This window comes from Euprymna scolopes, chromosome 6 (genome assembly GCF_053919585.1).
Source record: "Euprymna scolopes isolate OS-2025 chromosome 6, ASM5391958v1, whole genome shotgun sequence".
NCBI classification, from domain to species: domain Eukaryota; kingdom Metazoa; phylum Mollusca; class Cephalopoda; order Sepiida; family Sepiolidae; genus Euprymna; species Euprymna scolopes.
In genome coordinates this window covers 79,729,434-79,747,139 of record NC_136487.1, presented here as the reverse complement: position 1 = coordinate 79,747,139, position 17,706 = coordinate 79,729,434, and positions in this window count along the sequence as shown.

The window sequence follows — 17,706 nt, the reverse complement described above, 5'->3', positions numbered from 1 at the left end:
TCTTGGTTAAAACGTCAAGCAGAGGTTCGCTAGTCACAAGTTGAGTCGAGTAGTGTTCGTTGTACACAACACGAGATACACGTCGACCTTCTCTATTTGCATATCTTAAACGCTTCTCTCACTCCTCCCAGCGACTCGCCTTTTATAATGTTTCGGGCACACCCAATTTGCATATACCACAAGAGACAGCGCGAGACCTACGCGGGATCGGAAGCTTTAAAAGACAACAGCCGCCATCTTAGCCTCTTTTTTTCTTTTTCTGTCTTTCAGCCTGCTGCAGAGAAAGATTCTCGCCCGTTTCTGAGGTAGATCCTCTCCATGTCTGTCACAATATAAATATTTCACAATCTTATTTTTTTTTCCTCGGAAAAATGTTTCTTATAATTTCTCTTCTTCAAATAGAATATAATTCTTTGTCTTTAGGGCTCTCATCATTCAACCCAACTCCATGAGGTACGTTAGCCTGACTAGGTCTATATCTGTAAAGATACAGGAAGATTCTTTCGTTACTTCTATAGCTGCTACTTAAACTTTTCGCATTTAACTCCCCGTATTACTGGGGAATAGCTAGTTTAAAGGATGTAAAATTACGTCGAAATCCGAGACTTTATTTCAGTGCATGGCTACCATTTCACGATAGATACTTATCGTAATTTACTTAATTACTGTAGCAGAAGTAGCAATAACTCAAATGAAGGGAAAAAGAGCTTACCTCGGGTACGTCTGTTGTGTCACCGATTGGGGGGGAAAGAGAATTCCAAGATGGCGTCCAGGGGTTTTATTAGCGTTTACCCCATGCAACTCTCGGAAAATCACGTTTCTTTCTCATGTGATGATGCAAATGGATAATTCCCGGCCACTATAAAAGCAGGAGGCTAGAGACGAGTCGGCAGTGTCCTGCAAATTGTGTGTGGGGGTGTTTCTGGCGATTGGAGTGTGTCTTCTTTTACCACGGTTATCACGGACAGGAATTCCCTCTCTTCAGGAGGTGGGCGATATTGACTATTTTGAAGTTGTACTGTTGCTGACAGAACATTTATTTTTATTTTTGCCTACTACATTTTTGTTTCAAGCTATTTCGGCCCGAATATGGCGAAGGTGCGGATAAGCAGTGATATTATCAAGCCGTTCTCTGGCGAGGGAGACGTTGTAGCGTGGCTGAAAAAAGTGAGACTTGTCGCACAACTTCAGCAGGTGGATGACGTAGCGAGTCTGCTACATTTATTCCTGGAAGGCGATGCGCTGGCCCTCTACATGGAAAAAGAGGAGGACGATCAAATGAAAATAGACCAGATTGAGGCTCGATTAAAGGAGGCATTTACTGATGACGCGTTTGCAGCATATAGAAAAATAACTATGGTTAGATGGGCTGGTGAACGTGTGGATGTGTACGCCAACAAAATCAAGCAGTTGGTCGGATTGGCCGGATTCACAGGAGAAAGCTTAGAGATACTCACAAAATTAATTTTTGTCACTGGATTCCCTGACACCATCTCAATTGCTCTTCAACAGGTGCCGAACATCAAAACCCTGACCATGGGGGAGCTAATGTCGAGAGCGAGAATTTTGACGACGACTGGCGAACAAAATCAGGATGTGGTTGCGGCCACACGCTCACCCAGCAACAGGGCCCAGAATAATCCTGTTAACGTGACCTGTTTCAAATGCAATGTTAAAGACCACCTTGCAAGGGACTGTCGAAAACGTGGAACACGGTGTTACCGTTGCGGTGAGAGTGGAAACTGGGCTCGGAACTGCTCGGGAAACGAGCAAGGGGAGGACGCATAAGCGCCAGTCTCCTTCCTAACCAAGATGTGAACACGACGCTCCCGGTGATAAGCATCCATGTTGACGGGACGCGATGTTTGGCGCTTATTGATACAGGATGCTCCAGGACAATTTTACATGCAGACCGGTGCCGGTCTTGGAGAAAAACAAACGTAAATGTCAACACAATTGGTGGAATGTCCCATGCGTGCTGCGGTGTTGGAACGGTCTCTGTATCCACTGATTAAGGTGTGTCTGCCAGAGTCGATGTGTTGGTGGTGCATGGCAAGCCACTGGGATTTGACTTGCTTCTAGGGATCGACGCTATAAAAGCTCTAGGAGGTGTCGTTGTCAAGCCTACAGGATCAGTGCGGCTGGGCGCCAGGAAAAGTATTAAATGCGCAGCCATTTCTATCGATGAACCAGATTTCACTGCTACCTTTGACCATCAAAACCGAACGTGGACCGCATCGTGGAAATGGTTTGTGGACCACCCCCCCTGAAAGGCTGCAAAATCGAGTGTCAGAGTACCCAGTTCCAGCAGAAATTCGTGAAGAATACACGCAGGAGCTCCACACCTGGATAGATAATGGTTGGCTCGTGCCATACCCAGAGGATAAATTGGGACCCCCCAAAGGTCTAATTCCCCTGATGGCTGTGATACAGCAGAACAAAGCCAAAGTGCGCCCGGTGATGGACTACCGGGAGCTAAATCATTACGTAGACGCATTTACGGCCAACGCAGATGTTTGTGCGGCTAAGCTGCGTGAGTGGAGACAAAAAGGTTCTAACGTGTCTCTACTGGACCTCAGAAGAGCATACCTACAAGTCCGGGTCCATGAGACACTGTGGCCATACAAGACTGTGGAAATCGATGGGAAAAAGTACTGTCTGCCCCGTCTGGGGTTTGGTTTGAATGTGGCTTCCTTGATAATGAGAGCAATTGTCAGCGAAGTACTATCTCAGGAAGAAGTTATAAGCCGCGCAGCATCATCTTACATTGATGACATTTTTGTCAATGAAGACGTGGTGCCCGCGACCCGTGTGAGAGAACACCTCGCGCAGTTCGGGTTGGAGTGCAAGAACCCGGAGCAGTTGAAGGACGGTGCACGAGTGCTGGGATTGGCAGTCAGGATGGAACGCAATGAACTGCGGTGGAAGCGAGGAAATGCAATTCCGGAGGCTCCCAGTATTGTTACGCGACGAACAATTTTTTCCCTGTGTGGTCGACTTATCGGGCACTTTCCGGTGTGCGGTTGGCTTCGTGTGGCTTGCGGAATACTCAGAAGGAGAGTAAGTTCGGTAACGAAGGGCTGGGATGATGAAGCAAGGGACACCGTACTACATCGTATGATGTTCGAAACTTTAAAATCTGCGCAGCAGAACGATCCGGCAAAGGGAAATTGGTGTGTGGACGGCAAAGAGCTGAATGTATGGGTCGATGCTAGCTCCCTAGCAATTGGGGCAGCCTTGGAGATGTGTGAAACTGTGTTGGAAGATGCATGTTGGCTGCGACCTGAAGATGACTCTCAACATGTCAACTTGGCTGAACTGGATGCCGTATTGAAAGGCATCAATTTGGCTCTCCAGTGGCAGAGCAAGGTGCTACACATAAAGACAGATTCTGTTTGCGTATACCATTGGGTCTCGGACACGCTAACTGGAAAGGCGCGAGTACGCACCAAAGCAGCAAGCGAGATGCGTATTAGGAGGCGATTAAGCACTCTTAAGGAGCTCGTGAAAGAGTACGGGCTGACAGTGGATGTGACGCTGGTTCCATCAGCACGAAACATTGCTGACCGACTGACACGAGTGCCACAGCGGTGGTTTGAGGCAATGAAAAAGAAAAACGGTCTTGACCCAGTGATAGGCGCGGTCCACACAGACGAGCTGGATGAGAGTCAAATCATGGCTATTCACAAAGATAGTGGACATCCGGGGGTGCGACGCACTACCTACTTTGTCAGGAGAAGATGTCCAACCACGACAAAAGAAACTGTCAGAACGGTCATACAGAAATGCGAGGAATGTCAGTCCATTGACCCAGCGCCAGTCAGGTGGGAAAAGGGAAAGCTGGAAGTTAACGAGAATTGGCAGAGAATTGGAATGGATATCACGCATTATGGCACCTCCCATTTTTTAACTTTAACAGACTGCGGTCCATCGTGTTTCTCCATTTGGAGGAAATTGGCAAGGCAGGACTCGGCAAGTGTGATTCATCAGTTGGAGGCAGTGTTCCTCGAGCTTGGCGCGCCGCATGAACTCCTTTTAGACAATGACACAGTTTTCTGCAGCAATATGTTCCAAGCATTTGCATGTAAATGGGGAGTTCACTTGCGATTCCGTTGTGCATACGCTCCAGCCGGGAATGGCATAGCGGAGCGATGTCACCGTACAGTGAAACGAATACCGGCTAGAATGTGTTGTCCCATACAGGAGGCTGTCTACTGGTATAACATCACACCAAGAGACGACACATCTACCTCCACTGCGCCTGCCAACAGGATTTATCAATACGAAGTTCGAGTAAAGGAGACCAATCTCGCAACTGCGTCCCCAGGTCCCAAGAACAGCTTTTACCAGGTTGGAGATCGCGTATGGGTCAAAAGACCGCAAAATCGATGTATCACGAGGTTCGGCAAGGGTGAGGTGACCAAGGTGATCAGCCCTCAGTCGATTTTGGTGGACGGTGTGCCTCGTCACGTGAAGGATTTGCGCCCTCGCCATTATGTTGTTACATCGGAGGAAGAGGGAGACTCAGACAGTATGACGTCTTCTGAAAAGACAGAGAGCATGATGCAGGACGACGGAGAGGATTTGGGCCATATAATGTACATACTGAAGATGCGGAGGAAGGACCACCCGTCTTGCCTCTACGAAGGAGTACCCAACAGAGACGAATACTGCCCCCCTGCCCTGATTGTGAAACACCGCCTATGGAGCAGACTAGTGGCAATAATGACGATGAGGAGGATGGCAGGGAGGAAGTGCTGCCTCCGGTTCTTCGGAGAAGTACCAGACAAAGACGACTGCCCCCCTGCCCCGTTTGTGATCATGAGATCAGGGGGGAGTGTAGCAGAAGTAGCAATAACTCAAATGAGGGGAAAAAGAGCTTACCTCGGGTATGTCTGTTGTGCAACCGGTTGGGGGGAAAAGAGAATTCCAAGATGGCGTCCAGGGGTTTTTATTAGCGTTTACCCCATGCAACTCTCGGAAAATCACGTTTCTTTCTCATGTGATTATGCAAATGGATAATTCCCGGCCACTATAAAAGCAGGAGGCTAGAGACGAGTCGGCAGTGTCCTGCAAATTGTGTGTGTGGGTGTTTCTGGCGATTGGAGTGTGTCTTCTTTTACCACGGTTATCACGGACAGGAATTCCCTCTCTTCTGGAGGTGGGCGATATTGACTATTTTGAAGTTGTACTGTTGCTGACAGAACATTTTTTTTTTGCCTACTACATCAGCTCTAGTCACTCAGAGCATAAAAGCGACCGTCGTGGAGGAACTGAGGACCGACTCGCCCCTACCATCGCTAGCGGTATGCCCGAACAGGGTCATAGTCCGGCCACACCTCCCAGGCTGAAGATAGTCCAACCCTCGATCCCCCAACCGTCGGCCACCGCTCAAGCGGGAATTACTTGTTCGCATGTGGTTATCTCTCTATCCACTCAATTCAAAACACAATTTACTTAAAACCAAATTGTTGCAACTCGGGCAACATTGGGTTATCCTGCTACGAATCCTTGATACTTCTATTTGTAACCTGTCGTTCTGTCTAAATGATGAAGTAAAACCAAATCCGACCCTGCGTTACAACGCTTTTATCCCTTTCTTTTTTTGCTTTTTGTTTTCTGCTCTCACTGTTTTCATCCAACACGGGTCCGTATTTATAATTACAGGTTTGGTTTGGTTTCCAACGCAAAATATTAAGAGTTTATTTTCTGCTCGATTACGTTATACTTATTTCTTATGAAATGAAAAATCAATTTATTATTAGTGGCATTGGGTTCGCTTCCTGTATCATAGGTTAATGTATATACATTCTATCTTTGGTTATCTGTCTTATTTTCTTTTCCTTTTCCTTTCGGAAAGATTTTTCGCCTAATGACTGTCTATTCATCGGTTTAAATTCATAATTAAGAACAAAACAGCATCAGAGTTCATCTAGCATATATTTTATTTATTTTATTATTTTATTATTATTATTATTATTATTATTATTATTATTATTATTATTATCCTCTTTTAAAGTAGTAAGTTTAAAGTCAGTTTAAAGACTTTAAAATTGTCGTAAAGAATAAAATAATAGCAAAACACACACTACAATATTTTTCCTCGTCAGAGTAACCAGTTAAAATGCTAAGCCCGAATCAACATGAAATATACACAACAAAATACTCTACTGATAGTGCTTTGGATCATCCACTGAGCCGACGGTTTCACTGATTCTCATCCTCTGCTCTTTCAACCATTCGGCCTCCAGTGTCAATACCCCCAACCTTTGACAGAGACGATCTCGGTTCTCTCTGAGCTTTACCATTAAGAGGGTCGTGGGGCATAATGTCATCCCACTTTTTTATTCCCAGTCTGCTATCTGCCGCATCAGTGCACCGCTTAGATTCGTAGCCGAACTGAGCACACCTTGGACAGATCGATCTCAGGTTTCAACGCTTTGTTTTTCTCCCAGTTTTCGTCCAGTTTCGACATAGTACGTTGCGGGATTTTTCTGAGCATTCTCAGTCGTGACGGTTTAACCCGTTGGCGACCTTCAACATCATGCTTTGGGACCAATTAAAATATAGTGCCTCCTGCAATTTCAACGAACTGACTTTAGAGACATCTGCCGTAATGTCTCCGTCCACCAACGCTTCTTCAAACACATTGACTAATGGAACATGGACATTTCCACTGTCTCTCACCGACCTTACTTAACCTGCTCGCTCTTCGAGTTTAAAAAACTCCCTGGCCGCATCTACAGCAATCCTCTCACTAGAGTGCCTATTCACTTATTATGACCGCGGCTGCTTCTATGACAATCGGGGATGGTCTTTGAACTGCGACACGGGTCACTCTGCAGCTTCATTTGACAACATGCTCATCTCTGCATCCTGTAATCTAAACACCATGTCCTTTTCCCCCATTGCCGGAACCAGTCCTCAAATTATCCTATATTGCCTTGTAATCCAGATTATTTAGATTACCTACGAGGGTTTGGAAGGACTTCGTCACCTTCGGTGACACTAATTTATCTTTCAATCTTTCCTCGATCAGTTCCTTGATCCTATTTATCCACTCCGTTGGTCTGTTTAATCGCTCGCCATTTTCTGTGTCCACCCTGCTATTCAACAACAACAAACCGAGAATATCACTTTTATATTTTTACTTGTGCCAAAAAACAATATGAAAACTTTAATTACTAATGACTTCAGAATATGACTCACGTTAAATGGAAGTTTAAAGGCGTTAATTACTTTACAATACATGCCAATCGGTAGTTTAAGAACGTAAACTCTTTTTAACCCTAAAATACGAATCCTGTTACTCAGTAGCCTTACTTTTAAATTAATTACACAATCTCTCCCTAAATTCAGTCTCCTTTCTTTTCAAAATACGAAATTGAAATTACGAACATCAATTTTCTTTCGTTCTTCTTTTTAATCCTTCAACTATTTTACTTAAAAATATGACATGCCAATCAATAGTTTAAAAAGTGTTGTGAGGGCATCACCCTCCAAATGGACTGTTCTATCCATTATGTAAACCATAGACCTTTTGATCCCAGGTGTGGATTAAATACCAGAGCGACCCTCGCCTGCTCGGTGACGTTTACTACTCTTTTCAGTCGTAACCTTTTTACGTTGTTGTTCCAGTAATACATTCTTTAAACTCTATTCCGTTGTTCTGTTTTCTTTATGGCTTATTCCGTTAGACAATTTTAAATACGAGGAAGAGAAAAACCATTCGCAGCGTATTTTCGGCGTTATGAAGATTTTTTTAATATTGACTCCAGAAACTGGTCTAATAAAAACAAAACCAGACTTCTACTACGAAAATTGGAAAGGGCTGAGCATGATACATTCGTGGATTACATCTTGCCTCGGAAAACAGCAGATTTATCATTCAATGAGACGGTAAATTTGTTAACAGAACTTTTCTCGCCGAAAACGTCTCTCTTCCATAAGCGTTGGAGATGTTTAAATGTGGTAAAATACGATAATGACAATTTTGCCACCTACGCAGTTGTAGTGAACAAACACTGTGTTGACTTTAAGTTGTTTGAACTAACAGCAGGCAATTTTAAATGTCTTGTGTTTGCGCTAGGTTTACCTCGGGAAAAGATCGGGAAATCAGGCGCGGAGTCCTTACAGAATTAGAAAATGAACCGAACTTAACACTTCCAAAATTGAATGAGGATTGTCAAAAAGCAGAAATTATTTTTAAAAAATGCCAGGAATATCGAAGCAGGCGTCGTGAATATAAAAAAAAGCAACTAAGAAAAAACCGTTGAATGGCACACAGACATTGAAGACCGAAAACAAAAACACCGAGCGCTTGTTTCAGATGTGGTGGAATACATTGGGTAAGAGATTGCCTATTTTTAACAAAAAGATGCCATTTATGCAATAAGATCGGAATAAAAGTTCGCACTCTAGGAAAACTCAGAATAGAAGCCGTGTACGTCAAACCAGAACTAAGGAAGTCGTAGATGAAAATCTACGCAAATATGTAACGGTTAACATTTTCGGCAAGGCTATTAAATTCCAATTAGACAGTGGATCGGATCTTTCAATAATAGATCTCAAAACGTGGAAAATATTACAAAAGCCGACTATGTTAAAAACTAACAGAACGGCGATGGCCGTTAATGACACAAACATTCATTTTGAAGGTGAATTAATTACAAACGTCACTTTACGGGGGAAAATAAAAAAGACTAAGATTGTATGTGCTAAAAGATCAGGAGAACCTGTTCGGTTCTGACCGCATGGAGGAGTTTCGTCTCTGGGTTCTTTTTATATCCACATTCTGCAAGAAAATAGATACCCGCAGAGTAGAAACGGAGAAACTTATAACTTGTTTTAAAAACGAATTCACAAACGTATTTACTCCTGGCCTGGGGAGATGTACAAAAATGGCCGCAGATTTTAAGTTAAAACCTGGCACACAACCGGTGTTTAAAAAGAAATGTAATGTTCCGTTCGCTTCCCTGGACAAAAAAATCAGGAACTAGACAGATTGGAAAGCATCGGTATAGTGGCTAAAATTGAATATCGTGAGTGGGCTACTCCGGCAGTTTACGTAAGGAAAAGGTCCGGGGAATTTCGCGTTTGTGCTGACTTCGCGACCGGACTCAACGGGTCCTTAGAAGATCTTCACTATCCATTACCTAATCCAGAAGAAGTGTTCACGAAATTAAATGGCGGCAAGTTTTTTTCTAAGATCCCCCTAAGCGACGCTTACCTACAGATTCCGGTAAATGACAAAAGCGCTAACCTCCTCTGTATTAACACTCATCGGGGTTAGTACAGATACGAAAGACTCGCGTTTGGTATCAAGGTGGCACCCGCAAGATTCCAGCAAGTAATGGATACTATGCTGTCCGGCTTGTACACCGCAATCTCATATCTTGATGACATTATTATAGGGAGCAGTCGATTACAAGATTATGGATTTAAGATCAAAGATAAATGCGAGTTCTTTTTACAGACAATATATCAAATAATCAAGTAAAGATGGTAGACGTCCAGACCACGATAGGGCGACCACTATTAAAGAAATGCCGGCACAATGGGCCATAACTCAATTGCAGAGTTTTTTGGTTTGGCAAATTATTACCAGGGGTTCCTCCCAAATATGCACAAATTACGCGCACCACTTAATAAATTGCTGAAAAAGGATAAGGCTTGGGAATGGACAGAAGATTGCAGAGATCATTTCAAGAAATAAAAAGAATCCTGCTTTCAAAACTATTCCTAGCGCATTTCAACCCGCAGCTCGACATAATTGTAGCTAGCGACGCGAGTCAATAAGGCGTCGGGCTGTGCATGTTACATCGAATGCCGGATGGCTCGGAACAGCCTATTGCTTTCACATCACGGGTTCTCCTGGCAGCGGAAAAGAATTATTCTCAGATTGAGAAAGAGGCCCTAGGAATTATATTTGCAGTTTAAAAATTCCACCGGTTCTTGTACGGAAGACATTTTGTTCTACAAACCGACCATAAGCCGTTGATATCAATTTTGGGATCAACAAAAGGACTTCCAACATTCACTGCGAACTGACTATTAAGATGGGGAACTATTCTGCTGAACTATAATTTTACAATTCAATTTCTCCCCTCAAAACAACTAGCCCATGCAGACGGTCTATCGCGACTGATTCTTGCCAAAATAGAACCTCTTGAAGATTCAGTAATCCCGGCACTACGTATTAATAGTGATGTAAAAATCATGGTAAACAATACTGTCCGCGAACTGTAGGTCACACTTCACGAAATAAAAGTCAGATTCCCTAAATGACAATTTTATTCAAACCATGAAGCAGAAATTAGCACTGGGTAACACCAGTTCAGACATTTTTTTCTGGTTGCGACGAAATACTGTAATGCGGTGAAAGGTTTGTCATCCCCCAACCCATTCAAAAAGATTCTCAGGGATTTTCACATGGGGCATCCAGGAATAAACAGAATGAGAAGCCTAATGAGAAGTTTTGTTTATTGGCCAGCTATGGACCAAGATATTACAAACATGGTGAACAGATGCAAAGGCGTCGCTTTGGCTGCAAAAGAACCAGCGATAACATATAAACCTTTGTCTATAGCTGAACAACAATGGTCGAGGATCCACATCGATTGTTCGGGACCTGTGGAGGATTTTTACTACATGATAGTAGTTGATTCTTACTCTAAATGGCCAGAGGTAATAAGATACAAAAAACCGACCATGCCAACAACGACAGATTTTTTATTGGAATTGTTTGCTCGGTTTGGGGTTGTTGAATGTTTGTTTAGCGACAACGCTACACAGTTCACCTCGACAGAGACCAGAGAATTCTGCGAGACGTATCAAGTCAAGCATATTACGACACCACAGGAACACGTCAGAAGCAACGGCCAGGCCGAACGCTTCGTCGATACGCTAAAAAGGGCATTAAAAAAGGCGTTCGGTACACGGACAGAAAAGGTCCTTCAGCAATTTCTGCAGGTTTGCAGAATCACGAGAAATCCGAACAAACCAGATGCGGGATCCCCAGCAGAAATCATGTTAGGACGGAAAATAAAATCCGTATTTGATAAACTGCTACCCAAACACATCGTACATATAAGAATCTCTACAATGCCAACGAAACTGTTTAACAGCGGAGATAACGGGTATTCTAGACATTTTAGAAATAACGTTTCTTTTTGGGAACAGGGCACGATCTTACGAAGAATCGATCATGTTACATACATCATTCAGGGCCCATATTTCCAACATAAGAGGCACCTGAACCAAATAAGGAAACGCTTCTACGAGGATCAAGAAGAACCACGGCGGGACGGCAGTAAGGCGATTGAAACTGTGTATGACTCTTTTGACGTAGACCCTCCAAAAGGGATGTCAGAACTGAGACGCCCCGGCAGAAAGAGGAAGCGCACAGACCCTTTGGTGGTCTGCTCCAAAAGGAAGAATTACAGATTTTCACAACCGCGGAAATCATCTTGGGATGGGGTGTTGTGGGGAATCACCCTCCGAATGGATTGTTCTATCCATTATATAAACCATCGATCTTTTGATCCCAGGTGTGGATAAAACACCAGAGCGACCCTCGCCTGCTCGGTGACGTTTACTACTCTTTTCATTTGTAAGCTTTTTACGTTGTTGATCCAGTAATACACTCTTTAAACTCTATTCCGTTGTTCTGTTTTCTTTGTGGCTTATTGCAAGCCATAACGAAAAGTAACGTTAACAATTATTTATTTTTAAATATTAATCCTGTCACTCGGTAGCTTCTGGTTTCAATTATTTATTCAATCATTATTGAAAATTATTATTCATCTTCAAATGCCAACCCTAAAAACAAATGCAAAAATAGGTCAAGCCCAAAGAAAAATGAACTCACTTATCAATCAGGAGTTTACGCGAATGGTGAAATCTTGCGTGACTGACACTTTAACCAAAGTTCATGATCGTTTAGTGGCCGACGTTGTGTTTTGTAATAACCTAAAGTATATCCTGGTCACGGCACCAAATGTAACCGAACTAAGACTTCAAGAAGTGTTCAGCGGTATGTAAATGCTATTCTAGGATTGTCGGATATCGGAACACCCAAGAAAGTTCAGCAGGTTGGCCTTGGTCGATTACACGATGACAAGGTTTTATGCGTGATTCTGGTTATTCATTTTCCACAGGTAGTCTGCACAGATGAAAAGAAACAACGTAAAAAAATAAAAGATTTCAGGGGAAATGTGTGGCGTGCATGCCCCCAGGTTGTATTTCTTTTATATCCACGGGTCACAGCTTGTATCCGTCGCTTGGGCAAATACCTTCTCGATCGTTGTCTCCTTAAAGAGAGTAAATAAACTAGACTGATAAGCCTGATAGCTAAGTTATAAATCCCATGGACAATAAATAAAAAAAGTAGAGGTGTCAGTTCCTTATATTATCAAACAAAAATTATAAACTACAATGTTCTGTATTATACAGTGGAATTAAATTCCGAATACATTTTTTCAACAACACTATTATTTATGGTTGAATGTAACCGCTAGTTTAAAAAGAAAAGAAAAATCTATCTGCGACGAACGATTTTGTTTTTTCCCTTATTTTGTCGGTCCGGGGTTAGTGAGAGTGGGGTATGGGGGCGGTTAAGACGAAGAGATTAGGGCAAATTTGCTCCTCCCGGTGATTTTGTATCCGAGTAACGGCCTGGGTCTGGCCAACCAGAGTGTTTTTCCCCACCAATCATTAATCACTACGTAAACATCCCTCATTCATCGATTGGTCACTACCCGCATTATGCAATCATACACTTTTCAAACGACAAATTTTTCACGCTGAGCCAGTTCTGGTTCCTGACCCTAAAGTTTATGACAGCTTTCAATTAACCAAACAAAAAACTCCAACCCAATACGATTTTCACCGTTAGTGAAATATTATGATTGTCTGAATGATATTATCCTCCCCAAATCGGTGAATTTCCATTTATTTGACTTTAGTCATTAACCAGCAAGTCTGGTTTGAATTGCACGGCGTCCTTCTGTATAAATAACTTTCTAATCAAGTTTTTCTATATATATGTAAGTTTCGCTTTATTAAGGGGTTTGATTACAAAAGAAATATGTCGCTTTTGGAGGAGGTTTGTAAGTTTTCTCTGCAATTTAATACAACGGAAAGACTTCCGGTTGTTTCTTCATACTTTATTAATATCTTGACATTAGCAGGTGACGTTACATAAGTGCTAATGCTATATATGTTTACATGGGTTTAACCATTGTCTGCTGTAACATTAAAAAATCTATATGTTCTCTTCCTTTTCTTGTCTTTTCCTATAACTTTCTTTGACTCCACTTCGTTTTGTTTTTAGTTTTCCTTATTTTCTTTGTTTCATTTTCTTTTTCTTCTTCATATTTTCCTATGTTTACAATTTTCTGCTTTGCTTTGATTTTGTTTTCTTATACTTCTTATAATTATGATTAGGGATATGACAACAGCATATTCTTTTCATTGTTTTTGAGTACATATCCAACAAAGCTAGACACAATAAATCAACCGAGAACCACACCACTCTACATAAAACATATCAGATATTAATAGATATATACATGAGAATCACAACAGGGAAAATAATATGCTGTTGTCATCGCCCTTATTATGAGTACGGTTTTTCTTGTGGGCATGATAATCCATTGTACTTTATTATTAAAAAGACTTTATATACAAAGGGAGTAAAAATGTTAATAACATGCAGCTTAAATTCTTTGACTTGATGTTATTGACTAAACATTATTTGAATTACACTGTAATATATTGTCGCCCTTTTATGTGCATATATATATATATATATATATATATATATATATATATATATATATATAGTCATCCACATACAGCTAATCAGTGGGGTTAGACATGCAACTACTTTAAGACATATATATATATATACATACATATATACATGTGTATATGTATGTATATTTATATTTATGTATATTTAAAAATTGAAATTACACGGGTGAAAGATTTTCATGAATGCATATAGTTATTTTTTAAAATTAAATGCGAATTTCTGACCCATGTAGAGTCTTCATTTTAAAATACAGATAATGTTTTTCCTTTTTTTAATGAAAGATGTTTCACCAAGTGTCGGAAATATAAAACTTTGACCTCAGTCAATATCACAGAGCGTAGCAAGCATCATATATATATATATATATATATATATATATATATATATATATATATATATATATATATATATATATATATATACATATATGCGGGGGTGTACATATATGCATACATATGTAATAAGAAAGATAGATAAATATACGTGCATATTGAATAGCTTGTCAAATAATTTATAAATACAAGCCGTTCCTCAATATACATTACTGCACAAACCGAAGACATTGCGTGCAGGATACGTACTTTAATTTCTCATAGACTTTCAATTATTTTGTTTTGGAACACACACACTGGGATTGTAGAAAATACCTGTATTATATTTGTGTCTGAGAAACTAACTAATGAGACCAGCCATGGATAGACAGGCTCGGCCGCACAATTAAACTATATATATATATATATATATATATATATATATATATATATATATATATATATATATATATATATATAAAATGGGTTAATAAATTCCAACGAAACAAAGATATATATTTAAATGAGGGAGTAGTCACCAACAATGTGTATTTTTTAACATTATTTTATTATTCCGTGTCTTGGTTTTTCATTGAGAATTATGTTTGGATCATTGTAATCATGTTTTTAAGTCATTGAAATCGTTTACGCGCGTTTCAGACGGTCTGTGATGCGTCCTCGTGAGAAATTATTTTCAAAATAATACATTTTCGGAATAATAAAATAATGTTAAAAAATACACATTGTTGGTGACTACTCCCTTATTTAAATATATATATATATATATATATATAATTAAAGGAGATTCAGTGTTTTAATGATATAAGCAGTGCGAAACATCAGTCTAATATAAATACTAGTATTTATATATAGATATTTTAATCCAAACCAAATAAAAAACAGAGTAAAGCTTAATATAAGAGGAAATAAGTTAAAGCTGTAAGTTTAAATTTACAATCAAATTTATTATTCGATTGAATAATCCCAAAACAATTCACAAAATCCTTAATTTGCTGATTTCTTTATGCCCTCTTAATAACATGATCAGCGTTCTTCTTCACGGAATAAGGACTTTGTAACTTGTTTTTGGAATATTCGGTCGAACAATACATTTATATGTAAATTTCAACTTACAGTTTTAATTTCCTTTCTCATATATATATATATATATATAGATATATATATATTTAATAAAAATAAAGTCACAAATATCGTTCATCTTTCCCTCTTATCCATAAAAGAAATAAAACATAAAAATTATCGATTTTCAATCTCGCAATGCGATAAGTGGTGATGCTACCGCTTGAGTGGAACCCCTGTACCTCATCGGCGTCAGTAGCCCCAGGAGATTCAACCTCTAGGCCAAGCGGGTTGAAACTGAAGCCCTCTACTAATTGCTATAATACATAAGACTGTTGATTATCTGAGATACATCCACTAGTATATATTATATTGCATTGACTGAATGATAGATTAAGCACAACGACAAAATGGACATGGTAAATAATTAATTATTTTTGGTTAAGATTTGTTTCTGAACGATGAGGGTATGTCAACTCGCTTAAAGATTTCGATTCATTGCAAAATAGAGTCATCCCATGAGTCGTCACCCATTGACCTTGACTCTGAACTCAGATGTGTAATCACATTTGTACTCGAGAATCGATGTGTCGTGAGTAAATTGGTAGATGAATGGAGATTACATCCCATCAACTGACCCTTAAGATAGGTATAAATTGCACGGTACTGTGGTTGTAAGTCAGTTAGAGAGACGAGTTCGAGAGAGACAGTACGACAGAGAAACTTTGAGTTTCAGGCGTAAGCATATCAGTTCTGCCAAAGGTATACAGATGAAAGTACTTTCAAGATATTCAAACCTTCATGAGACGTCCCTTCATAGTAGCAACTTCGGAAACCAGTTGTAAAATATTTTACTCAGTTCGATTAACCTTTGTAAAATGTGTAATTTGAAAGCTTTCGTCGAAGACTATAACTGTCTTGTCATATTCGTAGTTGGTAATATTTTGTAGTAGTCTATTCGATTTCCTAGTTGTATATATTTTCTATTGTAAGAGACTGACTTTAGACCGCGCTCGTAATCATATATTTACAGTTTGTAACTTTTTGGACGCAGTCTGTAACCTTCTGTGATAGTTCTACAACTGTTGTTGTCTTTAACATTTTGTCAGGGTATGCAAACTTTTCTCTTAGACTTTGATCGTAATTCGTATTCAGTAACCTTCTGCAGTATCCGATCCACATCATATGTGAAATGTCATTAGACATTTTGCCTAACTGAAAACATTTGATGCAATGCTAAATCTTAGATAAACACAATATTTCATCCGACATTTCGTTCGGTTCCATTGTTCATTAAACTTTGCTATCACATTTTCGTTTTATTATTTTCTGCATTAAGTGTTCTTTGTTTCAAATTTCTTTTCCTCCTTTGGGCAATGTTCCAAAAAGAGCTACTGCAGAATAGTAATGGCGTCATTGTTCTTTGCTCGTTTTAATTATACTTTTCTTTAATTTTATTACATTCATTATAAAATGTCAGTAAACTTTTTGGAAGACAATTTGGTATGACTTCCTCTCTGTAAATAAATTTCATATGTATATATATATATATATATATATATATATATATATATATATAGAGAGAGAGAGAGAGAGAGAGAGAGAGAGAAAGAGAGAAAATAAAAAGGAACAAACCGTATTATGTGTTCATCAACGTTTCGCCTTTATTTCGAGACTTCCTCTGGATGAATGAGATTAAGAAACAAAAAATACCATATATATATATATATATATATATATATATATATATATATATATATATATATATATATATAAAAGATAAACTCAAATAGTGAAGAATTCATTATTTACTGAAAAATAAGTTTTTAAAGCAAAGGGAATATAATAAGTATGCTAGAATATAACAGAATAAATTAAATTGTGGGTACTCATCCATGCACAAGATATGAACTCTTCCAAACTGAATTAATAAACGGAGACATACCGAATTTCGGTGTATGTGGGGGGTCGTGTAGTTAGCAGGACGTCAGTCGATGTTCCGATCTCAACAATGTGTCCCACAGTATTTGAGTGACAGTTTTTGTGTCAGACTGATGCAAATGTACTTACTAACGCCCTAAGATTTATCCTCCAAAACGCTGCATGCTGACTTTCGGAAGAAAGCAAGTGTATCGCTTGTTGTCTAAGGTGCCCACATTGGGGAATGCCGACGAAGCCACTCAAACTTATTTTTTCCAGGAATAGTGCTCCTCCACTCTTGGTTCGCTAGACTATAGTACGAGCCTTGAACCTTGTGTCATATATCGTCGCAATAGGATAGAAATGAACACTGTGTCTATTTCATAGCACACCATCTTGGCTTTACGTATTGGGAGTGTTTAGTTTTCAATACAAATACCTTTTTTATAACTACTATTCGTGTCAGTGTCTTTCTTAAATGCCACTTCTAAACAGTTTAACTCGAATGAACAAAAAAGGAAATCACACAAATTTAGCGACGGTGAATTCAGATTCAGAAAGCACAATCGCCAACAAAAT